Genomic DNA, 16594 nt, shown 5'->3' with positions numbered 1-16594 from the left:
TAACACATGCACACCCTGTCGCTACACAACCACAGCCCAGGTAGCAGGAACTTATTTCTCGCACATTTCCTTTTGCTTTTTTTTGAGTCAGCCCTAGAAACTAACTTCCATCTGGACAGCCAAACTATCCAAGTAAGTGCTACTAAAACATTTCTTCTGAAGAATGGCCTCTAATTGTATGCCATTAACAATGCTGCTGAGATTAGCATTAGATCTGAGTTTCATTTCTGATGTTCAACTTGATTGCATATTCTTTGGGTACATATTTGTAGTGTTACTAAGAAAACATCAAGAGGAATAAATTCATTTTTAAAGACACTGTGCTTGAATCTCACCCATTTCTCCTCCACAAAAAAAAAAAAAAAGGCCATATATATTCAAGGATATCTACTATGACAAATTGAAGTTTGAAGGAAACTGCAGGAGCCACTCAGTCTTTCATGGAATATTCAAAAAACTGAGCTTTTTGTAAATCCATTACATAGCTATTTCAGTATTTCAGCACTGATGTTTTCAAATGCCTAAAGAATTCCTTTACATTATGGAACTGACATGTTTAGGTTCTTGTGTCTGTCATGAAATATTTATCTCAATAGGTTAACAGAAGTGAACTCCACCCCCCACTAACAATCTTTTTTATTTTTTTTTAAACATGCAATAATCACAGTTACTGTACAACTAGTAATCACAGCTTTTTGGTACCATGCTACTTCAGAACTGCTTTGCTTTCAGAATCCAACAATTTCTACTTTAAATAACCCCATTTTCTTTCATTGTTGCTGCGAAAAAGATCCATGGAAACAAACAGGACAAGTTCGTGCCTTTCTGTACAAAGAAAACAATGAAAATACACAGAGCAACCAGACTAAGAGATGGTAAGCCGCTGGAAGAGGTATAAAACCATATCGAACCATTATGCTTCAGGTTTAGTCCTTTGGGGAATAATGTCTAGATCTACTGTGGGAGTAAATGCTGTGTATCACATACTGTCAAAATCTAATCAAGCAGAAAATAGGAGATACTGTTTTAATTCCTCCAGTTAAAACAACACACAAAAGAGACGAACCAGCAGAAGGGAAGTGAAGAGGGATTGCTAGTCATTTGCCCATAGGAAGCAACAAACCTCCCGGAGCAGCTGAGGCAACAGCACAGCCCCTTAGCTCAGCAGAGCACGCCAAAGCACACACAGCCTACAGCCTTGCAGACTACACAAAAGGCTGCCAAAAGCGAGCATGTGCACGTGCTCCTATCTTCTTAAGTACACACTGTTCATAGCAATGCCAGATAAAATGTGCAGAAGATTTTGCATGTTATAAGCTGGTATTTTATAGTAAGTCTCAAAATTAGAGTCACTGAAGTGTCAATATCTATTAGCATTTCCAAAATCCAAGTAGCACTATTAATAAAATCAGAGCAGATGGAAGCTGCTGTCATATGTTGTTGGGTTTTATTTTGCAGAGGGAAGGGTATGTAATAACAACTCCTCCACTGAAATTCATAGAGAAGTCCTGAACATAAAATACACACGCCCAATAGGATTTTATTAATGAGAAATAATTGGCTCCAGAAACTCTTACAAATATGAGGCAAAATCGACTTCATGTCATCTGCACTGGCATCATTTAATAAAGAAAAAAGCTGATGCTGAACATGTGTTACCTTTTCACAGAGCTTTGAACAGAAAAATCAAACTTCATTTGACTTCCTAATACATTTCAAGTTCTTAAGTATGCTCTCTAGCTCAAGAATGTTAATAGAGCAATACGAGAGAAATGATATGATGTGATGTTCACCTAGGCTTTCAATCAGCAAACCAGAAAGGAGGACAGCAAGAGGCCCAATGAGCATTCAGAGTATTTTTTCAAGCATTTTTTATACAAGTTTTTCAAAACTATGTTTATTTATCCCTAGAACTAAAAAAAATATTTTAAAAAGCAGTATACAATGCTCAAGTTCCACAAATCAAAACAGTTAATCATAGACACTGAGCTTTAAACCAAAATTATCCTCCTGCAACTTAGTTTCCCATATATATACACAAGTAAATGCATATTATTCACTTGGCTCTTCAACAGATATTTATAACTAAACAAAACTGCCTTCAGAACAAAAGAGATGATGCGGAATAAAATCCAAGTGCCTTGGAGGTAATTATTACAATATATTAATAAAGAAGAGGATTTCTACTTCAATATATTGTGCAGTTGGTCCACAGGAAAGAAAAATAACGTACTTACCACTGTGTTACTTTTTTCTCTCTGCTGCTTCTTCCCTGAGCTTTCAAAGCCAACATTCTGTTGAAGACAAAGGTACAGAAATTTTAGTCAACCCTATCCCTGTTAGATAAGAATAAACTGGTATTTTATTGTATTGGATATTTACTTCGCTTTGAGAGTGTTAGGTTTGTTTTTTAAAAGAAAAGCTGTACATGTGTGTGAACAGTAGCTGGAAGATTTCAGAGAACCTGAAAGACCTTAAAGACAGTAAAAGCTACATACATACTTTTGGGGGAGACTATTTTTTGTGTCTAACATTACAAAACATTGCCTTTTATCTTTAATTTTTATTTTCTAGCATTTTGTCTACAAAGTTGTTTCATTTCTACTCCATTTTAATTGCTGTATTAAATTATCAAATCTCTTGCATTAGACTTCTCTTGCACTCAATTCTGAAGAAAGTTAATAAAAAATACATCAGAAATTAACAGAATAAAAAAAGAGCACACCTATGTATCATTAAGTTCAGGAATGTTTCATAAACTTGCAACAAATTTAATAAGGCATATGAGATCACAGACACCATCTTCACTGAAGTAGAACAACTATAGACAAAAAAGCATTCAGCACATTCAATTGACCACTGGGTCTATGGAAAGGATAAGTTTTGCCTCCAACAAAGACAGAAGTGGAACATATATCCGGACTGATTAAATGTCACTATGGTCAGACAGATCATCTAACAGAGCATAAAGTCACGTAGAACAGCTAAGAAGATGAGTCAAGGAGAGGATAATCTGTCAAATTTAAACTATGGACAACACAGGTAGTAGCTTCAAAGGATTTACCTACAAATGGAACTACATTTCATTTTTTTCCAATAAAAAGCAGCATCAGCCCATCATAAATCATCATAGATGTGCCTCAATGTGGCAGAATGCAAACCCCTCTCTCTCCCCCCCGCCCTCCTTCAGTATGGAGGCAGTAGGCACATCTCCCTCTCTCTGCTACTTGAGGCTAACAGCTTCTTTTGTTTGGCCCAGAGCACCCTGGCCAGGGCCATTAGAAGAGATTGCAGGGCGCCAGTGAGCCGCTGGGCACCTGTGACCAGTGTGGGGGATGTTTGGAGGCTTCAGGGGCACCCCACACACGGTGTGGGGGTGCAGAGAAGCTTCTAGAATGCCTACAGTCAGGTCTGATCAGCCAGTATAAAAACGGGACTCTCTCGTCGAGACTGGGCCCATTGTCGCCGGTCTCTCGGAGCCACGAGTTGAAGATACTGCTGCCGAGACCCCCCGGGATGGAGACCCCGCTTGCCTTGCCGCCACGTGTGTGAGTAAAACCCCTCGCAAGATTGCGAGTATATTTATCCTTTCCGTGCACATATGCACGTGTGACTTCCCGTGCTTAGTACAAGCACGTATAACTTTATTTCCTCGCACAATCGCGAGTGTATTTATATTCCGTGCACATTTGCATGCGTACTTTAAATTATTTCCTCACACAATCGCGAATGTAACCTTACTTCCTCGCACAATTGCGAGTGTATTATAAATTTACCCTCACGGAATCGTGAGCATACGCTTTACCTGTATCTCTTTAAGAATAATCCCGCACCGTGTTCAGGCTAGTGTGTACTCTTCTGGGACTCGGGGGTGGTTCCGGCATTGTTTTGGGTGAAGCCACGTGCATGCACACTGTGGACCTCCTGTTGTACTGGTTGCTGCCCCTTAATAACTTTCCTCAACTGATACCCGAACCTATATTTAAGTCACTTTTGGAGTGCTAAAACCCTGTTTCTCACCGGTTTAATAAAAGTTGTTTTGGACCCTGTTGTCCCTTAAATTAGCCTCGGGGTGCCTCCGTGACACTCAAAAAAACTAAAACAGATTTTAAATCAAAATTGTTCCCAGAGTATCCTGGTTGGGGCTGGGATAGAGCTAATCATCTTCTTAGCAGCTGGTATACCGCTATGTTTTGGATTTAGTATAATGTTGACAACACACTGATGTTTTCGTTGTTGCTTAGCAATCAAGGACCTTTTGGCTTCTCATACTATCCTGCCAATGAAAAGGCTGGGAGTACACCAGAAGCTGGGAGGGGACACAGCCAGGACAGTTGATCAACCCTAGCTGACCATAGGGATATTCCATACCACACAATGTCATGCTCAGCATGTATTTTGAGGGAAGAAGAAAGAAGGGGCGGACGTTTGAGGCATTTGTATTCCCAAGCAGCCATTACACATGACGCAGCCCTGCTTTCCTGGAGATGGCTGAACACCTGCCTGCCTGTGGGAAGCGGTAGATTAATACCTTGTTTTGCTTTGTTTGTGTGCAGTTTTTGCTTTGTCTAATAAAATGTCTTTGTCTCAACCCACCAGCCTTCTCACTTTCACCCTTCCAATTATCTCCCTGCTCTCACTGGAGGTGCTGAGCAAGCACCTATGTGGTGCTTAGTTGCTGTCTGGAGTTAAACCATGACAAGAAAAAATGAAGATTCCTTGCCTTGAGGTAAGAAACAACCAGCAGTACAATCACAGAACAATTAACTCCTTTGGAAGTTAGGATTGTCACAACAGTACTGTGCTGTAACCAGCTTTCACGTTACATGTCCTGTTCCTCATTCAGGAGTCACTTGTGCCAGCTTCTGCATTCGTACCAAATGGACTCCAATGCACTATACTACATAAATCTCTTCATTTATTGTCAATAGAAGGACAATTGGGACGTGCAAATAGCAAGGGAGAAAATAATATAGGTAACAGTAATAGTAAAGCCTCAAGTCTTTCAAGTTTCCTGCCAAAAAAAAAAAAAAAGCCTCTGTCAGTTCAGCCAGCCTCTGAAATATAGAAAACGGCACTCAAGACAATTAAAAATATTGACATAGACAGCAAGGATCAAACCAGATTTTGAACCCTGCAGTCTTACAAGAGAGTCTGTCAAACTGCCATGGCTGCATACTTCCTTCCTTCCTTTCACATAGCGCTTTGCTCCTTCTGAAAAACTACTTAATCTTTACAAAAACTATTGAGACATTGTGCACAAGCTCCCAAACAGAAGAAATGCAGGTTTCCAATAGCTCTGCTAGGATAAGCAGGATTAATATGAATTAATAAGAATATGACAGTGAAGGTATGGATCTGGCAGTGGGACCGTCAGCTGATTGTACCTCTGAAGGAAAAAGGCATAAGGTCAAGACTTTGAAGGCAGAATGTTCAGACCAGGAAAATGATCAAAGAAATAGCTAGCCTCATAATCATCACAAAAACAATAAACAAAACGGGATTATTCTTGCATCATTTCCTGACACCTGTTAGCCTGCCTCTGTTGAAATGCCCAGAAGAATAAATACAGTGGTAGGGAGCCATTACCAAACGATGCACTGTTTACAGACTTCCAAACCAAGCACAAGGAGCTCATCCCATCCCAACCATGCAGCAAACACCATACAGTAAGTGGGATGTGTGCGCACTGAGGGAGGAACACATGCCATCACTTGGATATTCTGCTTTGGAGATTAAGCAATTATACACTGAAAAAAAAGACAGCACTTACAGAATCAGACAAGAATAATGAACCCACTGCAACCGATGTTACCTCAATATCACTTGAAACTGTAACAATAAGTCAGATAACCTTAAGCCTGTATCTGAAGAGAACAGCTAAGACTGTGCTTTAACTACAAATGTAAGCACTGTTGAGTCTTCAACAGCACAAACCCTGCAGGCTTCCACACATTCACATTGCCAGGCCCAGTTTTCAGTAAAGCAGAATAAACTCTCCAACAGACCAGGGTATTTGGAGGAGCCCAAGGCAACCACACACCAGGACCACAACTAGCTCAGATCACCACCTTCCTCTTTGTTATGCAGAAATGGTAATATGTGCTTTAGATGTCTAGTGATAAATTACCCTCAGGGTAAAAATACCTAATGAAATCTTACTTAACACTGCTCTAGTATACGATATCAACCACACTGGACATAATCTCAGTATCTGTCAGGTTCCTCCAATCAGAAATCCATAGGGGAAGAGCCCTAGCATGCAGCTTAAAGTATGGCAAGAGTACCTGGGGGAACTCTCATGTGTTCATCCTGTTCTTACTCTTCCTTGGGTATAAACCAACCACTGCTAGTAAATACTTGCCAGATGGACTGCTGGCTTGCTTCAGTGCAGCTGTTCTGATCACTTCACTCTACCTTGGAGGCTGCTCACATCTTTAAGTATTTCAGTTCCAGCTTATCACTGGTTTTAGAAGAGTGAGGCCTGCAATTGACTCAATAAACATCTTTCTTACTGTAATTTTCACACAAATACATTTCACCTCTAATCCCTGTCATTCTTTCCATTGCTTATTGGAGGACCTCGAATGGATACTGATGCTTTCAGAAGACTAGTAGCAAACTTCCACACAACAGATCATGAAACATGGTTACACTTCAGTTCACTGAATGACAATGAATAAGCTCCAAGCAGTTCGGCAGTTTTTACTTTCTCCAGTCCATTTACACTCTTCATCCACGGAAGGGTTGGAAATAAATATCTTAAAAACTGTATCTTAAAAATTGCTTTCTTCGGAGATGTTTCAGGCAGCCTCCAGCCCATGAGGACCATCCACTACTTTAAATAGCAAAAACAGTGAATTATTTCTTTAAATAATTCCAGGATAGTATTGCAGAAGGCGTATTATCTATGCTTAAATATCCAGTCATCTTCAGCGAGAAAGTATGTGTAGATAAAAAGACTTAAGATTGATCAAGATTATCCATAGCTTAGAGACACATACTAAGCAGAAAGAGATCCCATACTCCAGTACTAAAATCCACCTAGTAAACCAAGAACAATTTTAGGGCAATGAGATTAGTTCTATTTTTTCCTTTTGGAATGAGGACCAGAAAGATGAGGGCTTCTGAAGCCGATCATGGAAGTGCAACTACCTGCATAATTGGTATCACAGTCCTCACTGAAAAACACTTTGCTGCACAAACAGAAAATTTTTATTAAGTATCAGGGCACTATATACAAGTGTGCATAATCATTTCACACACAACAATAATGAAGAAGTTTTATTGTCAGTGGTTATTGGCAAGATTCTTAGCTAATCAGAAATGAGAAATGCATGCCTTACAGTGAGCTACATTTGAAAAAAACAATAACATATGATCAAGACTGAGGAAATAAAAGAAACACAGCTGGCACAATATTTACCTCTAGATAGCATACCTTTTGAAATCAAACAGACATCTGACACAAAGTAGCAAGGTCTGTAGACCAGGATAGTTTAGTTAGGATTCCCACACTGGGAAACAGGGATGGGTGAGAGAGGAAGATCAGAGAGAAAAAAGGATTCAGAGACCACTCTCAAGAAAAAGTGCATCTTGTTTTTCTTGGAAGCAGATGCTGTCGCTATGTCTCACTGTTTCTTGGTACTTCAGTGTCTGAACCAAAGGCAGACATTTAAGATGCTAACTATGATACACTACATTATGTGGCATGAGACTTGACCTCCTAGTACCAAAGCTGCCACAGCTGCTGACAAGCAGAATCCTTTCAATGCGGGAAGAGGACAGCTGATGGCACGTTCTCAGTGAGCACATGAAGATTCACATTTGCTTCCAGCAAACCCCAGAATAACCCATATTTGGCAAGACTGTTTGTATACTGCAGGGGACATGCAGTTGAGAAGCGTTCTGCTGCGGGACACAGGTACGCTCATCAACAGCAATGGAATGGAACAGGAAAAGGCACTTTTATAGGTCCCTGACTGGCTAACTTGCTATGAAAATTATGTTTCAATATTAAGAGTTTAATTGTTTTGCCAGAGTATCTACAGCTCTGTTAGAAACATTTATAATTATCTGAAAACTTAATAAAATGCCTAAAGGCTAGCAAACTGAAACTTTGTTCATTACTTACAATACTGTAACAGCACTTTCAGACAAGACATCTAAGGAAACACAATCATACCTGCACACATGCACATAAATCGGGTCTGCTGAATTTTGTTGTTAATTGTTTTCCCTTGGAGAACCTGGTCAAAAAAGAGTCTCCCAAGGCATGAATGAAAATTGCAAATTTGACCTCAATTTTTTTAAAGAAACTATTTCCACACTATTTCCCTCACCTGTGCGGACATAGTTGCAAAAAACTCTCACTGTGTGAGTGCTCCAAGCGCAAAGTGCGATTTTGCAACAAAACAAACATAACAGGATATAGAAAAACTGCCTGGGGTCCAAACTCTACCTTTGTAGCAGTGCAATTTGTGCAAAAATGACTGATATGGCCGATACGGCAGTGAAAAACTGCTATAAAGTACATGCATCAGACAGGAGGAAAATGTTTCTCAACTCTTGAAACTGCAAGGAATCATTTATGAATCAAAATGCCTGTTTCCCAAAGCATAAGCCTCAGAATATATGCTCTGAAAAGTTCCTCTATAATAAGAACAAAAGATAACATTGTTATTAAGCATAAGCAATCATCTACAACACCATCAGAAGGCCTAGCTGTTGCAGGTAAGTGATTACATTGTGACTTTTAATTAATACTCCCTTCCTGAAGATATAGCACTATTTTCCACTGTTCGCCCAAGTAATTAGAATTGCAGAATGATGATGTTGGAAGGCATGTCTTCAGGTGATGTGGTCCAACCCCCCAACAACACTATTATGGCCAGCTGCAATATTATATTAAACAAAGTCAAAAGTTACTTTTGAGTTAAGGTCAATGTCAGTATGTAGAAAAGGAAGTAGGTAAGCAGGCAGAAAGTTGAAATTAGTGCTTTTCATGATCCACGGACATACATGTTATAATGCCTCCACCCTTGCACAATTATTGAGTCAATGTAAAAGCTACTTGAGATACTTTTCCTGAGTCTTACTAAAGCAGCTGAATAATCACAAATTGATTCAATCATTCATGAATTCATTATATACAATGCTTCATCTTACAGTAATTCCAGAATCCTTTCCTACCACGAAAACAAAACAATCAGGAGAGTCCTTTTATAGAACTCAGACGGCTTTTGTCAGTGAACAGAAACAAAATTAAAGAAATCACTATTTAATTGGAAATTATTTCTACTTTACAGAAGGTAACAAATACATTTGCCAAAGCAGATCCAGTGTTCACGGACTTGCAAATTACAAATTTCTATAAATCGAGGTTGCTTTGCAGAACAGTAAATGTGAAGAGGATTAAATTGCTACTACATACTATTGCTAATAATTCTGCTTAAGGTCTTACTGATGTTTACTGGCTCTGTTACTGTGATGCCATTGCACTAGCTCAAATAACCAGAGACCAAGCCAGGAATGAAAACGTAGAAAATAGAACATGACACTGTTTTTATACTCCAAACTTAATGCTCAAAATTAAGAATTTTAGGAAGGCTTTAAAACTAAGCATTTGAAATAGTAACACACCTGGCATCCTTTAACATTGTATTAATTTAATGTATGCTTTTCTATGCAAAATAAACAGGTTTAGAGATCTCTTTTAACAGTAATTTGTTTCTTGCCTTTGAAGTACACAATAGAGGTATCTGAACTTCAAAAACTAAGAAACAAATCAGGCACAACAGAAAACTACATGAGGTCTTGGATCAAGGAGACATGGCCTCCTGGACCACTTACCTTGATCTCACAGACCGTGCTTACAGACCACCAAACCAGCAGGTCTCAGCACAGCTACAGTCTGCATCTCATGCACTGTCACAATTCTTTGCCAAGTTACTTTTCCCTGAGTGATATTTGTGCTAACTTGCAGACTAGAAGTGAGTAGCTGTGCCAAGCTACACAGCAAGGTCCAGTTAAGTCTGAGGAAGCTTTGTTGTTAGTGATATCGCAAAGCTTCAAACTTGACTCCATCTAGGAATTAAAAAGAAAGAACAAATATTCCTAATTCTTTTAAGTTATGACAATTCTCACCCAAGCTTCAGCCATTTCAAAGATTTCCAATTCTGCTACAGAATTTAAAACAACTATAGAGAGGTCTGGACATACCCATGTCACATCACGAGGCCAATTAGCACCATGAACAATGTGACATGAGCACTTGGGATAACAAGAGAGGTTGCAAATCCATGAGAAAGCTATTTAGAGCTGGTGCCCTCACTCTTTGCTCCTATGCAACCCCCTTCCTTTTCACCCTTTTTTTCCTTGTCCATTTTAAGAGTTTCTCATCAGCATATGGATGCTAGACAGTGACAGCTCTGAATTTTCAGAGCTTTTTCAGGCCTGTTATTGTTAGTCTCAGCAAATGTGCCCAGATCTCAGCCTTCTTTCACAGCAACACAAGAGAGACTGATGATGAAAACAAAAAGGAATGCGGAAAATTTGGCAAACAAATGACTAAAAGAATAAGAGACCAATTTAATCAACAGTAATATTTGTAATTAAAAACATGAAACTGACTCATAACACACAATAAAGTACACCAGAATACATACCACCATTTCTAGAATGGACAGGTTTCATATAAATGAAATAGGTGGTTAACTTGTATGATCCTATTATCATGGTCCTTATCCCTTTATATGTACTGCCATTTATCACTAGCCCTTTTCCTTCTTCTGCTTCACCTATATCTTTTACCTGTATCTTTTATCAGATATTGAAATACTTTCAGGAGGGACTTAGCTAATTTTATTTGCACACTAGGTAAGAAATACGGCACCATGTCTTATAGGGACCATAGGCATGTATAAAATGCTGGTGGTACCCAATACTCACATTTCTGTGAGCAAGGAGTGGTTGGCTAAATACTGCATTAAGTAGATGCTGACTCACTAACACAGCTAATCTGTCAGCTACTTAGTATGAGGAAGATAGGCATGATCAGATACTAAAGTGAGTATGACTACCAAGCATGAAAGAAAGAGAAAGCACAAGGAATAAGAACCTTTGGCAAAGATTTTGAGTACAATACTTACGTGTATACTGAATTTCCCATAGCAACTCATGAAACTTAAACAAGTCCAAGGATAAGACACCTACCTGAATTATCCCAAAACTCATAGAGTATGCATTCCTGTCCCAAAATACAAATGACCTGAGATTCAGGTCCACTTGGACAACATTCAAGCATAGGTTTCCAACACCCAAGATAAACAACCTATTAATTATATCCCTTTGATAAGAACATTTCTCTCTATTTAAAACCTATGCATATAGATGTACTCTTAGTATGTGGCTTGCATCAGGCAGATGTTTCATCAGTTATGCCAAAGCTAATGCACAAAACTGGATCCCAGAGCTGTTTCAAATTATTTAAATATAGAAGGCTGCAGATACGTGCTGCAGGCATATGCTGAATTCAGACTGCAAACTTTACAGATTCTGTGAAGGTTTGTGGCATCAATTTGTCTTGTGCCTGTGGCCTTTTATTGCTATTGGCTAGTCCACAAGATTCTGCAGCACAGTTTGAGCTGTATAACCAGCTGAGGCTTTATATTTTAATTTATCAAATTATGCATAAAATTCTAAACAGTTAGAACCAGTAAGCATCTATTAGTTGTCTGAAATAGGTTAGAAAACAGGTATTAAGAACATGATTAATGCTCTACATTTCCCATATTTCAGAAATACAATTTTAAAGCATAATGGAGATTTCAAATTAACATTGTTTTAAAAGTACCAGAAACAAACAGCAGTTGCTATAATTGTGTATTTAATTATAGATCTCACCCTACCAACCAAGCCATTGTTAGGGTAGGTAAATTCCTGACTTCCCTTTCTTTCCAGGGCAGAGGTAAGCAGCACTAGTTTAAATCTATTTTTAGATGTCATTTTCCCCCCACATGTGTGCAGGAATAACTTTCCAATTAACAATTGCTATTATGAACCTTTTACTTCCTTCTCCATTAATGTTGTTCCTCACTGCTTCACAAAGTTGAATGAGGAGACACCGTTGACCAGTTTGATTACAGATACAATTAGCAATCTGAGAACTTGCTTGCAAAACTGCTAAACATTCACAGCTACAAATGAAATTAACCTCAGCTGTGCTCTTAACATACAAAGTGATACAAAAACATGAGGGTGTTATTGCTTGTTTGAGTGGGCTTAAAGAAAAAAAGAGCTGTCAGACACTTCGTACAGCTTCAACTGCTAATTGTTTTGCACATCAATTCACTGTCATAACATCATATAATTAACTCACCCTATATGCACATTATGAAGATCAATTCTTTAATGTCATTGTTCTCTATGAGCAATAACAAAGACACCAAGAGCAATAATACATTTCTACATTTGAAATAGGAATTAGATAGTAGAGCAGAGACAAAGCAGGAATCACAGATATATTAATTTTTTTTAATGTACTGATTTGAAGTAGGGATATACTCTCAAGGCAAGTGTCCGGTATTAAAACTTTTTTGCAAGCTGTGAACAATTGAACAAGTGTCTTACTGGAAGTTGAAGTTTCCTGTTTCAATCAATATTAAATTCATAACTAACTGCAACAGCTACTGATTGTGACTAACCATATTCAACGTCAAACCAAAGTGTATTTTTACTCTATTACACTTCACACAGGCATGCGCCATCTGCCACTGAGGTATGATCCGTTCTCTGTGACATTATCACATTACTCTTGAAAAGACTAATCTCATGGTTTGAGCCAATTTCTAAACACTAAGCCTTGGCTTGCTGTCAGATGTCCTCACTACCTGCCTGAGGATCAGTGATGAAGGAGCAGATTGTCACTTTTTACCATACAATTTAAAGCTATCCAAAGCCCTGTTGCAAGCTAGTTTACATTCTACAAACACTTCTAGAAGTAATTTGTTTCATGGATGGAATGGAGCTCTAAAATCCCCATGGATTTTTACAGTGTAACAAGATAACAATCCTCTTCTAATAAGCAAAAACAATCCAGGATCCCAAGCCACCTGAACTAAAAGTCAAACAGTTCATTAAGGTAATAAAAATATCTATCATTGGAAATTGCAGAGCTGCAAGGTAATTAACCCCCGGTTCACAGGAAAATTTAACGAAATTAACATATCAAATTCAACCAATTGGAAAATAGTGAGAGTTTTTTCTGTCTCAAAAAAACCCCAAACCTCTGCAAACTCAACTTGAAGTAACCAACACAGAGATAGCTTTTGAATGTAAATAAACAAGAACACAGTTGTAATTTAACACCCTGGGTAGAAGATGGCAGTATCCAGAAAAGAAAAGGATATGAGTTTCCTGGGCTCCCTCTGATAATGAGGTTATAGTGAGGGTTGTTTTGTTTCAATTCTTAAATGATTCTTACTAAAACTTAATCTAAACTAACACAGTGTAAGGGTAACATGCAGAAACTGTTCTTTGTGTGGTCTGCAAATAACCCAGTTTTTTTGAAGGGTCATCTTGGAGAAATATACTGACTGGAGGAACATGCCATTCACCTACTAATGGAAGTGCAACCAAACTGCATGCTCTAAAATGTATTCTCAACATTATATTAATACATCATCTCTTTTTTTTTTACTGCAGTTGTCGGTTCCATTTCACAGTATCTTCCAGTAATATGTGAAATGCATTATTAGATCTGATATCCAAACAATGGAGGTTTTGGGGGTTTTGTTTTGCTTTTAGATATAGTTCCATTCTCACTCCTGAGTGAAGAAGGAAACAGGTAAATGTGAGCCCTAAAACAACCTGACATCTGTTTAATTTTATCAAAAATAAATTCTTCTGGATCTTCCAGATGTTCTCCAGTGAGTCAAGATAAGATCTGGACAAAACAATTAAGTCTGTATTTAAAGTTCTCTTTGCAATAAAGCAAATCACCTGTTTACTTGCAGATTACCAAATTCTAAATTCTCTGAGAGAAAAACAGATATTTATTAAACTGCATTAAATGACATCTCCATGGAATTTTCTGTCTAGCAATACAACACTGCAACAACAACATCAACAACAACAATTTAAAAAAAAAACTTTTCTAACAGGTTGATTTATAACATACTCATCTTTGTTAACAGCTGAAAAAGCACTAATTATTTTTGTAGTATGCAAAAATCTCGGTAGTAAAGATCAGTAGTGAGATTAATGGACTAATTCCATTCTAGATACAAGCTTTACAAGCTTTCATTTTAATACCATTAAGGGATCAGAACTGAGACAGACTGACAATGTCATGGATAAAATCACTGAACACAGTTTAAATGCATGTACTCTATGACAACACACAAAGTCCAGTTTTCCCATAAAACTATAAAAATCTAGAAAATAACTCATTTGAAGTTAACATTGTCTGGTGTTCACAACAATCAGAGACTGGGCTGAGAATTAATGCTAGCAGCATGATGTATAAAAATAGAGACCAGAATGAGCACTAACAGTTGTGCTGTTAGCACTCCAGTTAAAAAGAAACATCCTCAACAGCTTCAGTTAGATCTGGCAGGACAGTATCCACATCCAAAATAGCAAACACTGAGACAGAACTTAACCAATTTATCTAACACCCATTGGTTTAAGACTAATTAGTCTCAAACTTAAATCTTGCTAGATGTAAAAATGCCTGGGTAATTAATTGCTCCCTACGGAAACCACATCTCTAACTCCAGTCGGTTATTGTTTGTATCCCTCATGCTCTCACACCTCACAGAGAAGCTCCTGATGACAAGCACCTCTGGGGATTTCCTACTTAAATTCACTGCATATAAAACCAGAACTTAATCTCAACCAACAACTGTTCTTATCATATGCTTTGATTACTTCTGTGGAAATCACTCATATCTTACCCGCTACTCTGACCCACAGTTGTTTCTGCTTTGAGTTCCTGTAGCCACACTCTCCCCGCTGCCACCCCAAACACCCAAAACAAAACCTCAACTACACAAACTTGCATCACATACTAAAAAAAACATTTATAGGACACAGCTTCACTGTGCAGCTGGTTTAAGCACCCCTATATCTCCACTATTCTATTAGAGATATTCAGCTTATTTTCACTTATTTTTCTTGTTCAAAATCAAGCAGGACACTCCAGTCAATAAAATTAGCTTCTACCACCACGGTCAATTTTTCAGAACATCTGGCAGCATCCCCACATGAATATATAAAATTAATTCACTGTGACCTCCATCTTCTTCCTTATCTCTTGCCTTCATAACAATGCTTAAAAATAAAATCCTGACAATTACCAGGCTGTTGATGTGCAAGTATTATTGTTCATCAAGTTAACCTACACCTCCTACGACCACACTCCACATCATGTGCTCCTCTATGCATGTAGGTCACCCTAACCTGTCCTGGAGGACATGCAATCTGCTGTCTAGCCCACACTTGGGTTGAATCATAACAGGTGATTCTAGTTTGTATACTAAAGTTTGTTTAGGTTACATTATCACAAAGGGTGATCATACTGTCTGGAAAAAAAATTATTTTACCCATTCTGCTCTTAAACACATTACATGTATCATGAATTACATGTATACCAACACATGCATAATAAAACCAGGAGAGTTACGCTGATACAAGTATTCAGGCTTTCTAACTAGACAATTTAAAGCAGCAATATCTACCTGGTCTGTTTCTTTACTCTCCCAAATAGTAGCAAGCAAAAACAGAAATAAAGATTAATAAGAACATAAAATTCAAGAGAAGAAATACACTAAGTCCTGATTGTCTCCTAGTATAGCTGGGAGAAAAAGAAACTGCAGGAATCAGCTTACAATTCTATCTTTATATATGCTCAAAGCGATGACAGAAGGCAGCAGCTAAGCAATTTTCCTGATATCTGAAATAAAGTAGGGTTTCCCCACCTCATGCTCTGGTCAGATCAGTTACAGCTGTAGAAATTACATTCATGCTTTCATAGAATCAAATGGTTTGGTTTGGAAGGGACCTTAAAGATCATCTAGTTCTAACCCTCTCCCATGGGCAGAGACACCATGCACCAGGCCAACTTGCTCAAAGCCCCATCCAACCTGACCTTGAACACTTCCAGGGATGGGGATTCCACAACTTCTGTGGGCAACCTGTTCCAGTGTCTTATCACCCTCACAATAAATAATTTCTTCCTAATATCTATCTAAACCTTCTTTCAGTTTAAACCTGAAACCATTAAAACTCCCTCATAAAGGGTGTCTCCTCATCTTTCCTGTATGCCCCCTTTAGGTACTGGAAGGCTCCTGTAAGGTCTAGCTGGAGCTTTCTCCAGGCTGAACAACCCAACTGTTATGGGAGACACTCCATCCCCCTGATCATGTTTGTGGCCCTTCCCTGGACTCACTCAATCAGGTCCAAACTTTGAGAGAGTTCTTCCTCTGGATCAGGGGCAGGTATTTCAGATCCTGAATTAATGAACACATTTGTATACTGTGAATAGAGTTTTACTATGAGTCTAGAATACTTCATTCAAGTCTGTATTTTAGCA

The 16594-nt window shown here is 38.3% G+C and overlaps 1 protein-coding gene across 16 annotated transcripts in view; it reads right to left on the bottom strand.

Moving 5' to 3' along the window:
• The window catches only part of ERBIN (erbb2 interacting protein), a 118692-nt gene that overhangs the window by 75351 nt on the left and 26747 nt on the right, over positions 1–16594 (bottom strand). For 14 of the 16 annotated variants that reach the window (XM_071802642.1, XM_065860139.2, XM_065860137.2 and 11 more), the window contains one exon: positions 2238–2294. The exons of the other annotated variants lie outside the window; for them this stretch is intronic. The gene's annotated coding sequence lies outside the window, so the exon portion shown is untranslated. The remainder of the gene's footprint in view (positions 1–2237; positions 2295–16594) is intronic. 16 annotated transcript variants of the gene reach the window in all.

This window comes from Patagioenas fasciata, chromosome Z, assembly GCF_037038585.1.
Source record: "Patagioenas fasciata isolate bPatFas1 chromosome Z, bPatFas1.hap1, whole genome shotgun sequence".
Classification (NCBI taxonomy): domain Eukaryota; kingdom Metazoa; phylum Chordata; class Aves; order Columbiformes; family Columbidae; genus Patagioenas; species Patagioenas fasciata.
The sequence above is the reverse complement of the archived record's forward strand: the minus strand, read 5'-3'. Positions and strand labels throughout refer to the sequence as shown.